General features: G+C 47.6%; 1 non-coding gene across 1 annotated transcript; it reads right to left on the bottom strand.

Moving 5' to 3' along the window:
• Positions 1–4,214: 4,214 nt before the first annotated feature.
• trnas-gcu (transfer RNA serine (anticodon GCU)) lies at positions 4,215–4,296 on the bottom strand. Its single transcript has one exon. It is a non-coding gene; the product is annotated as a tRNA-Ser (tRNA).
• Between the last annotated feature and the right edge of the window lie 5,665 nt (positions 4,297–9,961).

Genomic DNA, 9,961 nt, shown 5'->3' with positions numbered 1-9,961 from the left:
GTCAATGTCCAACACCTTGCGCACCGTTTGGTACAGCCCTGCTGCTGTTAGTCTGCGCTTGCCACAGGCTGGACGGACACAGATGAGAGGAAACAGCCACATCTTCTGGGGCATCCACAGGAAGACTGGCCGACAGAAGAACTGGTCGGGTGAGGCGGGAGGCTGGCTGTGGATGAGGGGGGGCTGAGGAGGATGCCACCAAAGCTTCAGCGGAGCCACCAGCTCCGGCTTACCGGTTCGTGGGTTGGTCTTGAACAAGGTGCGCCGAATCCACTCCTGCTGGAAAGGTGGAAGCTGACTCTTCCAGTGACTGGGAAGCTCAGCCGGTGGCTGATGAAGAACCAGACCCGGTATCGCTGCTGGTGGAGGATCGGCACCGGCCTCCAGATGCACAGTGGCTGCAAGAGCTGATGAAGGAGAAACGAGGCAAGCAGGCAGCAAAACAATATTAGATTAACCGTTGCGTTTGATAGTAAGATGCCATAAATGCAGCTCACAAACAGGCGCAGTGCAGAAATACTACAGAAAGAAACTGAAGGATTAGTTTTAAGAAGCAAAGAACCCAGTGTACACTTTCTGATGCAAGAAATATGAAGCTGTGAATACAAGAAATGATGTTAAAAAAAGTAACAATTAAATGGAATAGAGCAAGACAAATGATGCAAAATGAATTCAGTAGTATTAATGATGCCCACAGATATGAAACATGCACACAGACACAGTAAAGAGACTACGATTACTAATCGATTCTAATGGTTAGAACAACGAATGGCCACCGTCTGTGGGCTCAGAGGAGCTGAAGCGTGAATGAGAGGAGCATGCAGTGTAACTGCGAAAAATGGCATTAAATTTCAGGTGATTGTATTAGAGCACATGGGTGCGCAGAGTTAAGTGGAAGTGAGCTGAGGGAAGCAAAATCACAAAACAATACACAGACACCTTTGTACATCCTTAAGGTTTGGAAGAAGTGCACTCAAAGAATGCATCCCGGTTGATATAATTCTGTATTGTGAAGAAAAATATATTAAAACACAGAAGTTTTCCACAAAATAATACTTTTTAGTGTTGTCACTAAACATTCTCCCAATATGTGTGTCATATTTCACACCTGTATTTAGCTGTGCTTCACATTGCTCTGCAGCAGATACCAGTTCCTCATCATCAACCTCAGAAGTGCCTGGAGAACAAATGTTTAAACCATCAGGCCTGCTGCTAACAACGCACAGAGACAAATGTACACAGGATGGTGCGTACTTACCAGAGGGGAAAAGCTGCCGTTGGGCCAAGTGTTCGGTCAGGGCTTTTGAAGGTGGTGGTAAGGGGCACTGTGGTGCTGGAGCTGCAAAAAGGTGGAGGCTCTGCGTTTTACTAGTCTGTAAAATGGTAAAGCTACACAAGTAGAACTGATGGAGGGAAAATTCAAACTGCTACTCACAAGGTTTGGCTGGTGATGTCAGCTTTTTTGCCAGCTGTGAGGGAGACAAATGTTTGCTCCGTGCCAGCAGCGCTTTCACAGTGGCAGTTTTCCATGGGCCAGTTTGGATTCCAGAGGAGGTGGAGGCTGCAGGTGGAGGTGCAGAGGAGGTGGAGGCTGCAGGTGGTGCAGGGGAAATGGAGGCTGCAGGTGGTGCAGGGGAAGTGGAGGCTGCAGGTGGTGCAGGGGAAGTGGAGGCTGCAGGTGGTGCAGGGGAAGTGGAGGCTGCCGGTGGTGCAGGGGAGGTGGAGGCTGCCGGTGGTGCAGGGGAAGTGGAGGCTGCCGGTGGTGCAGGGGAAGTGGAGGCTGCCGGTGGTGCAGGGGAAGTGGAGGCTGCCGGTGGTGCAGGGGAGGTGGAGGCTGCAGGTGGTGCAGGGGAAGTGGAGGCTGCAGGTGGAGGTGCAGGGGAGGTGGAGGCTGCAGGTGGTGCAGGGGAAGTGGAGGCTGCCGGTGGTGCAGGGGAAGTGGAGGCTGCCGGTGGTGCAGGGGAGGTGGAGGCTGCAGGTGGTGCAGGGGAAGTGGAGGCTGCAGGTGGAGGTGCAGGGGAGGTGGAGGCTGCAGGTGGTGCAGGGGAAGTGGAGGCTGCAGGTGGTGCAGGGGAAGTGGAGGCTGCCGGTGGTGCAGGGGAGGTGGAGGCTGCCGGTGGTGCAGGGGAAGTGGAGGCTGCAGGTGGTGCAGGGGAAGTGGAGGCTGCCGGTGGTGCAGGGCAAGTGGAGGCTGCCGGTGGTGCAGAGGAAGTGGAGGCAGGTGTCTGTCTCTTCAGACATATGCCTTGAACAAGGCCATGTTGGTGTTGGGCCGGGCATCTGCTCTCAGCAGGTACTTAATGAGGGCCTGGGCCTCCCTGCTCTGGTCCTCATAAACCTCCTTCATGGAGCGGCCCTTGAAATCTCCAAACTCCACCATCAAACAGCCCGAGTCTCCAGTTTCCCGTGCTCTTGCCTGCATACCCTGCTTCTTCCTATACTTCTCCAGCTCCTCTGTCATCTCTCTGACTTGGGAAGTGTACTGCAGGAACAGCTGCTTATTTTGGGAAAGAGGGGTTTCTTGTGCTCTTTCATTAGAAATACTATGCAATAAATATATTGCATAGCCAAGACTGTTCTCCAGGAGCCATCTAAATCTCTGGCCTTGGTACATACCAAACTGAAGCTGGCAGTGAGCCAGTACTAAAAAGTCATCAGTTTGGTCTCCACCATGGCCAGTGACAAAGCTGCTGGCCTCTGCCAGCACCTCCTCTTTGGGTTTAGCTCTTCCAGACCTGACACTGCCAAAGCTCTTTGCCTCCTCCGACGGCACCATGAGCAGTCTGGTTGAACTGGCTGACTGGCGGCGAAAAGCTGGATACGCATACATTCTGTGAATGAAAATTTTGAAAAAATGTGTAAATTCATCTGTAACAGAGGCTGCCCCCCTCACTCATTAAACAAACAAACACAGAGCAGCTTCACACAGAGCTGAGGGAAAGTGTTAGCTTTCCCATACATGCCACGCCCCTATTCCACACCCTCGCACCTGCTGTAACACAGAGGTGTGACAAATAGCAGGGGGTGCAGCCAGAGCTTCTTTCCCAGGCTGAATTTATTAAGGTTATTTATTTTCCTTTCTATCAGAACTAAATTCAGCAAATGAGATCCGTGGATTAACGCCACATTGACGTCACGCCAACCCATCAAAACAATGTAAAATGTCATTAGGCTAACTTTCAATACATACATACAGTATATCTGTCCATATTGGTTTTAAGACATGCAGCGGCAGGCCTAGGATAATTGCTGTGATGTTTATTAACTGTACTCTGTAACTGTAATGCTAACACTTATTCGCGTTGTATGGTAGCATGACAGCTACGTTAGACTTCTATTAGTTTGTTGACCTACCGAGCTACATTTTTAAAAACAGAACTGTCTCCTGGCACTACTCCATCTATCCATCCATCCATCCATCTATCCATTCATCCATCATCCTTCCATCCATTCATCCATCCATCCATCCATTCATCCGTTTTCCAGCTATCATAAAACAGCGCGGCTTCGCTCATCATTCACACACTCGCATATCAGGCGATATTTTTAACTTTTTATATTTTGCATTTTATACTACGTTTAGCGACACCCTTTGCTATTTATTTACCCTAGAAAAGCTTACAAGTTTACGGTCAATAACAGAATAAAACACGACTTACCTTAGAGATAGATGGAAAGTTGAGAACTGCCGGACTGCAGAATGCGGCAAAGTACGCCGGAGAGGAAGGACGAACAGTGATTGGTCAAAAGTAAGAAATGGGAGGGAGGAACGCTGATTGGTCAAATGTAAGCCCAAAGTAAGCCCAAAGGGGGAAACGTGATTGGTCAAAAGTAAGCTCAACTGAGACGTGATTGGCTAATGTGGGCTTACTTTGGGCTTACTTTGGGCTTACTTTGGCGAAATTGACGGAACACAGTAAGCGCAAGTGAGAGGTAGCGGGATCGACGCCCACATTCTCCAGTTGTCTTTACTTTGTCCTCTGTGGAGGAAATGATTAACAGCTGAATGTGGCAAAGGTGGATGCAAACTGAAAGTAAGACAGCTCTTTCACATTAGCCTGAAGTCACACTCAAAATTCTTCATGATAGATTCAATCGCCCAAATGAACTTCGTGTAGGCAAATAAAAATGTTGCGACAGAAGCATTGTTTGAAAAGCCTGCTTGTAAGAATTGGAATGAGAAATTTTAACGAACAGAAATTGACATGCAAAGCCAACGAGAATGGGATTCGAACCCATGCGTGCAAAGCACAATGGATTAGCAGTCCATCGCCTTAACCGCTCGGCCACCTCGTCCTCTCTCTTGTAAGTTTGACCATGAAAAATTCCGTCTTAAACTACAGCTGGTATAATTTTGATCTCAAAATTGGAGCCTCATTAGATACAATGGTCTTGCGTGCAGAGGATATGAATTTATCCTCCTTTCACAAAAATAGAATCATTATTATCTAAATGTGGTACCATGTAGGGATGTTTGAGGTTGCTTGATTTAAAATTGGGCGAAACAAAAGCAATTGCACTTAGGATAAGTCAAATTTAGGGTTGGGGTTATTACAATCTCTTCAGTATGTACCCAAATATGGAAGACAAACTATATCAAATTATAAAGGGCTTGCTTTCCAGGCAAAATGTGGCGGGATTGATGTCCGCACTCCTCAGAAATCTTTTAGGTGCTCTTCTGGTGAGAGGCCTTAATGATCATCTTATAAAGACAAACCAACTAATGTGCAAATTCAACTTTGTTTAAAATCGGAAAGAAAAAAGAATCTGCCAAACCATGAAACACTACGGATTTTCCATGTCTCACTGATCGAACGCAAGACTCTACTTGACACATTCAACCACTCTGAGAAAAACCAACAAGCTTCAGTTGTGAGATCTATTCCTTTTGATGTATCAAGGACTGGATCGTTTGGTCAGAAATGGTTCGTTAATTTGGAAGCGCTAATAATACATCAATCGAAGGGGAATTAGCTCAAATGGTAGAGCGCTCGCTTCGCATAGGAAGGGAGCCGATCTTTGAGCCCGTCAACGCAAGTGAAAAGACGCAGAAAATACAGATTAAGGAAATATCAGAGACAGTTTTCCATGCAGCTATATCCAGGCGATATCTCTGTGCATTATGGAAGATTTTGAATCTTATGTCAATGGACTTACCTGCCGCGAGCTAGATTCGAACCAGATATGTGCAGGACAGAGCTGTGATGCGCCCTCGCGATCAGAAATCCGATCGCGATTTCTGATCATTGTATTAATTAATACTTATTTTGTGTATTACTAAGAACATGGCTTTAGCTTTAGGGTTAAATGCCCCCAATGACCAATAATGCTTATCTGTTTATTGTTATTATAATAACAATAACAATAGCCATAATGATAATAAGTGTGCCTGATGCCATAGCAGTGTCACGTCATTGTATTGATTCATACTTATAATTTTGTGTTTATTATGAAGAGCATTGCTTTGGATTTAATATCAAATGCCCCCCTAATGACTTGTCATGTTTATTTCTGTTTCTGTATAATAATGATAACAATAAAGTGTCTTCAAAGACTGTGGGAGCTGGTATATGGAGTAATATGGAGCTTTTTTGATGATGTACAGGCTGAGTCTTAAATTTTGGCACAATCAGATCTAATGTAGATGAACAAAATGTAAAATAAACAAATATTTAAGAATCAAGAAGAATAAAGAGTCTTTATTGCCATTATACAAGATAATGAAATCTCCTTCAGACTCACGGTTAAAAGGCACACTTTGAAGTGAAACTATACACACGAGTAAAAAAAACTGTACACTAAGTAAAAAAAACTGTACAGAAAAAATATATACATACTATAGCACACAATATACAATATTTACAAGAGAAACAGATTTATTTTGCTGGCCTCTGTTCTGCCAGCCACTCTTCCAGAGTTTTGCCGTTCGAGGCACGAGAGCAAAATGTCTTATTGCCGTGACGACTGTGCCCGAACTCTTTTGTTTTGGGGTGCCCACACTGGCTGCAGGTGTTGTAGCCGACTCCTCTGACATACTTCCTTTTCTGGACTCCACTCTCCTCCTGGAGAGCCCGCCGGCGCCTGTTCCTCTCTGTGAACCGGGACACAGGAGCAGCAGGGGGCAGAATGGGAGGAGCTGGGCCTGCACTGTGTGCAGAAGCACCAGGCGCTGTCAGCATTATGAACTGCACGGGCTGTGCAGTGTCTGGTGCCGTGGAGGTGGGTAAAATCGATTGCACCCTGGTGGCAGCAGTTGGCCGTCGGCCTGGCCGCAGAACAGGAGTCCTTCCAGATTTGGAGGGAGGACAAACTCATGCCTGGGGCCAGATGTGGAGGGAAGGAGCCCCAGCTTCTCCTTGGGTGGTGGAAGCTGGTCGGGTGCCAGAGGAATCGGGTTGGTTGCAGTCATTCCCTGAGAAAGGACACTCTTCTCCTGGCTCTTCTGTCGCCGTTGAAACCTGAGAGAAGACCAGTTTTGTTAGATATGTATTCATTAGAGAGCTCTTCAGTCAATTTGAGGTGAATAATGTGCCTGACCTACCATTGAATGAGTGTCCTCTGATTTAGCTCAAAGAGCTGGATCATGGTCTCAGCCAGAACCCGCGGACTGTTGAGCACTAGGTCCCGGATGTGGTGGTAGTCGCTGAGTATCTTGGTCCATCTGGGGGTGGAAACTCCAGCCTTCTTGGTGGTGGTCTTGTGCAAAGTGCACAGCCGTGCGCACATTGCCTCCACCAAGCGGTTGGTGCTGGGCCACTGTGCTGGCCCCCCAGGATGTCCAATCAAGCAGCGCTTGACACTCTCCACACCCGGCGTGACTCCAGACCGCTTAGGAGCCTTAAAACGGCCACTTGTCAGTCTGGGCTGATGACGAGGCTGGTAGTTGACCCGCTCTTTGTCGCCTTCAGGGAGAGCTGTCCACAGCTGGATGACCTGGGTCACCTGCAGCTCAGTGAGGTAAGAAGCCTCACGGAGACCCACCAGGTAACCCGCCAGATCCTGGACCTTGTCCCACCCAGCGATCCCATCTGGTCCGAAGACTGCTCCCTAATAAATGAATTGATTAATAGTAATATATATGAAATAAAATGTCATTAGATTGAAATAGCCAGTAATGTGTCTTACCTGAGAAGTGTCAGGAAGCGCTGAAGGGCCAGCGACAGCATGTTGTCCTCCGTCATGTGACGTGGACGGCAGGTCAGCAGGTGATGGAGGGGCCTGAGGTGGTGAGGCCTGAGGACTCGTCATCAGCGATGAGGGCCTGTTCTCCAGATCACGGGAGAGGTCATCCTCGTGGAGCTCAGGAACGGTGATGTCGTTGAAGGTCTCCTCTTCAAACCCCTCATCCCGTACGTCCTCATCGCTGACTGCCTCCACCAGCCTGTCCTCCTCCTCTGGGCTCTGGAGCACAGGAGTCAGTGTGTTGCCGGTCTGGCTGTACAAGTACTCCATTCCCAGCAACTCACCTACAGAAACAACACATAAAACAGAAAGTAATTAATATTTCACCTTACATCTATCTAACAGTTTGTCTTCTCCTGGACAGCAGCTACACTTTCTCTTCCCGCTGCCTTTAATACATTAAAGGTTTAACTGATTAATAAATAGTGTTATTAAAGGTCACATTAATCACGCTGTTCTTTTTCATGTTGAATGGGGCATTATTTCTTGCCTGTGTATGCTCCAGGCGTGCGATAACGCTCATCCCAGCATCTCCCGAGCACCCTTTGGCTGAGCTGGTCCACTGCCTCTCTCAGAGCGCTGCCGTAAGCGCGGAAAGCAGGTGCTCCTTTGACGGCGTCCTCCAGCCGGTCATCATTCCAGCGCATCACCCCTTCAAGGAGATACGCCTGGAAATGCGCATCACTGGCACTGGTTCCTGAAGGGAAATAAACAAAGAAGCGTTTGTCACATTTGTACAAGATATTCACTACATATGACATACATATGCTGTGAAGGATCTGTAACATGTCATAGAATTATGTTAAAAAATAATTGTCTTTACAACCACACATTGAGACAAAATAGGTAGTAACCCATATGTAGGCAATACCTGGAATAAATCTGTTCAGGTGGAGGTGGAAGGACTCCAGGGAGGTGGAGCCACGGGCACACCTGTAGCAGCACAGCTCCACACCGCCTTTCTTCAGGGTGCCTGTCCTGATGTAAAGTGGGAAGTCCTCTGGGTCTTGGATGCAGCCCACATGTTTCCTCTGCTCCTGCCATATCTGCTGGATCCGTTCATGGTCCAGCAGAGGAACGCCCAGAGTGTCCTTCCCACTTACACTGTCAAACAGACTGATCAGTGAGCCAATCAGTCTGGTGGTCTCCTCCACCCCTCTGGTCCTCCTCCTGCAGTGCAGCGCCAACTCCCTCCGGGTAATACGAGTGGTCAGCGCCTCCTCCGAGATGTGGCCGATCCTCTTTGCTGCCAGCTCACCCTCCTTGGCAAGGCGCAGAGCAACAACATCTTCCGGATCCCACTCAAAAATGCACGTGGACAGGCGTGCCATGAAGATGCTGTACATGAGATGGGCCTCAGTTGTGACGCCTGCAGCAAACCGCCGCATGAAATGCCAGATATCAAGGCGCACCTGAAGCCCATCCCACTCTGAAAACATGGCCTTCACCCGACAAGGGCCATGCTGACTGCAGCAGTCTCTGTCCACGTACATAATTCTGGGTGGCGCCTCTCCTGCCACACTGTACCGCTTCATCAGGCCAGCTGCCATCGCGTCCAGTGCTTGTCCTTAAGAGCTGATGAAGGAGAAACGAGGCAAGCAGGCAGCAAAACAATATTAGATTAACCGTTGCGTTTGATAGTAAGATGCCATAAATGCAGCTCACAAACAGGCGCAGTGCAGAAATACTACAGACAGAAACTGAAGGATTAGTTTTAAGAAGCAAAGAACCCAGTGTACACTTTCTGATGCAAGAAATATGAAGCTGTGAATACAAGAAATGATGTTAAAAAAAGTAACAATTAAATGGAATAGAGCAAGAAAAATGATGCAAAATGAATTCAGTAGTATTAATGATGCCCACAGATATGAAACATGCACACAGACACAGTAAAGAGACTACGATTACTAATCGATTCTAATGGTTAGAACAAGGAATGGCCACCGTCTGTGGGCTCAGAGGAGCTGAAGCGTGAATGAGAGGAGCATGCAGTGTAACTGCAAAAAATGCCATTAAAATTCAGGTGATTGTATTAGAGCACATGGGTGCGCAGAGTTAAGTGGAAGTGAGCTGGGGGAAGCAAAATCACAAAACAATAACCAGACACCTTTGTACATCCTTAAGGTTTGGAAGAAGTGCACTCAAAGAATGCATCCCGGTTGATATAATTCTGTATTGTGAAGAAAAATATATTAAAACACAGAAGTTTTCCACAAAATAATACTTTTTAGTGTTGTCACTAAACCTTCTCACAATATGTGTCATATGCCACACCTGTATTTAGCTGTGCTTCACATTGCTCTGCAGCAGATACCAGTTCCTCATCATCAACCTCAGAAGTGCCTGGAGAACAAATGTTTAAACCATCAGGCCTGCTGCTAACAACGCACAGAGACAAATGTACACAGGATGGTGCGTACTTACCAGAGGGGAAAAGCTGCCGTTGGGCCAAGTGTTCCGTCAGGGGTTTTGAAGGTGGTGGTAAGGGGCACTGTGGTGCTGGAGCTGCAAAAAGGTGGAGGCTCTGCGTTTTACAAGTCTGTAAAATGGTAAAGCTACACAAGTAGAACTGATGGAGGGAAAATTCAAACTGCTACTCACAGGGTTTGGCTGGTGATGTCAGCTTTTTTGCCAGCTGTGAGGGAGACAAATGTTTGCTCCGTGCCAGCAGCGCTTTCACAGTCGCAGTTTTCCATGGGCCAGTTTGGATTCCAGAGGAGGTGGAGGCTGCAGGTGGAGGTGCAGGGGAAGTGGAGGCTGCAGGTGGAGGTGCAGGGGA

The sequence above is a fragment of the Odontesthes bonariensis genome, chromosome 11 (genome assembly GCF_027942865.1).
Source record: "Odontesthes bonariensis isolate fOdoBon6 chromosome 11, fOdoBon6.hap1, whole genome shotgun sequence".
Taxonomy (NCBI): domain Eukaryota; kingdom Metazoa; phylum Chordata; class Actinopteri; order Atheriniformes; family Atherinopsidae; genus Odontesthes; species Odontesthes bonariensis.
The sequence above is the reverse complement of the archived record's forward strand: the minus strand, read 5'-3'. Positions and strand labels throughout refer to the sequence as shown.